We start from the raw sequence: 1,817 nt of genomic DNA, 5'->3' as shown, positions 1-1,817 counted from the left end.
AAAAAAAAGGATCCCTTTGGTCAACTTTCCACGGCGTTTTGTCTTAATTGCCTCCTTCAGCTGGTCCAGGAGGTTGGTATAATACTGTCCGGTGATACTAGAGCCCTGAGGTAGGTAGTCCACCAACAGAATACCGTCTTTGTCCCAGAAAACAGAGGCCATGACTTTTTGGGCCAATTTCTGGGTTTGGAACTTCTTCGGCCGCAGGGACCCGCTGTGGCGCCATTCCTTTGACTGTTCCTTGGTTTCAGGATCATAGATTTGGAGCCAGGTTTCATCCTCAGTCACTAACCTAGCCAAAAAGTCCTGTGCAGCTTCAAAATGAGCCAAAACCACTTAGAATGCTTCAACTTGTTCCTTCTTCTGATCACTGTTCAAACGTTTTGGCACCCACTTCACTGAAAGCTTGCGCATGTCTAGGATAGTGGTGATACCAAACCCAACACACTCCCGTGAGATGTCAAGTATCTGGGCCATCTTTTTTGTGGATATTCGCCGGTCCCCAATATTCAGCTCATGGACAGCATCGCAGGTTGCCGGGTCAGTTGAGGTTGGGGGGCATCCACTGCGGGGTCATCTTCCAACGGTGAAATGCCCAGTCTTGAAACGAGATATCCAGGTTTTGACAGTACTGTAGGAAGGACACCACTCCCCCAGTGTTTGTGACATCTCAGTGTGAATGTCCTGTGCCGACTTCCCTGGAGAAACAAAATCCTCATGATGGCCCGTAATGCCCAACAAGGTGAAACGTTCTTGTGCCTCTGCCATCACAGCTTCTCACTAAAAGAAAAAAATGGTTTAATAATTGCAAAGACCTGATAATTGCATGGTTACATACTAAGATATTAGGCTGTCATATGCCCCCACACTCATTTTTCTGTTTCATCTGGAAGGTGGCAAAGCCAGGAACTTCTCAGCACCCCATCTTACAATTACAGTAACCTAATAAAGAAAACACACACATGGCTCCCCAAAGTCCAAAATCTTAAGAGTGGCAGATTTTTAAACCAATTGGTAGGTTTAACAGCTGGCCCGCTATCTTTTTTGGGTCCATTAGTAGAATAGGAGGCAAACAGTGGGAGATGAGAGGGTAGGCAGCAAGCGCAAACATCTATGTGCAGCCAAAAGCTGATGCCAGTTAGAAATACCCTGCAGCTATCAACAAATTTAGCTAAAAGCACAGATTTAAGTATTTTAAGAGCTTTCTTGCAGTTCTTCCCATCCATAACTGTTTATTCATTAGAAAATATCACTGCACAAGGAAGAAGTGTTCACTAGCAAAGCCCCCTCTCCATCTTCNGGCAACAGGGTTTCCTTCCATCATTGTATTACCAGGATTAGATCAAACACACCGAACTGCATTGAACGAATGTTTTCCAAAGACAAATGTCCTCACCTCACTCACAGCAGCATGCACAATCTGAACACATCCATGCACAATGTAGATTTCAAATGCCTGTGCACAGATGGAAGGAGATGAACAAGACAAATCCTTGTTCCAAAGTTCATGATTCCATGGTCTTCCAAACTATGTAATGGGTCTGGAAAGAAGAAGTGTACCCAAAGCAAAAGCTTTTTTTTTTCTCCTGGACAGAATTGAGGGGTTTCAAATATGTCAATTCTTTTTTTGGGGGGGAGACATCTGCACCTTTCAAGGAGGTTGACCCTCAATTTGTTCTGACGACAAGATGTTCATTGCTCATTGTCGGAAAACGGTTTGTGGTGCCATCTAAAGTTTTGAGTTGCCCCCGGAACAGAAATACAGGAGGCCAAAAACTAGATGCCAATTTCCCTTACCATTATGTCCACAGGAAAAA

General features: G+C 44.4%; 1 protein-coding gene across 1 annotated transcript in view; it reads right to left on the bottom strand.

Annotated features, from left to right (window-relative positions):
- ATG4C (autophagy related 4C cysteine peptidase) overlaps positions 1–1,817 on the bottom strand; it is a gene marked incomplete at its 3' end in the record, with an annotated part of 27,431 nt that overhangs the window by 16,060 nt on the left and 9,554 nt on the right.

This window comes from Pyxicephalus adspersus, chromosome 8, assembly GCF_032062135.1.
Source record: "Pyxicephalus adspersus chromosome 8, UCB_Pads_2.0, whole genome shotgun sequence".
In the NCBI taxonomy this organism is placed as follows: Eukaryota; Metazoa; Chordata; class Amphibia; order Anura; family Pyxicephalidae; genus Pyxicephalus; species Pyxicephalus adspersus.
Note: the sequence above shows the minus strand (reverse complement) of the source record. Positions and strands in the feature narration are given on the sequence as shown.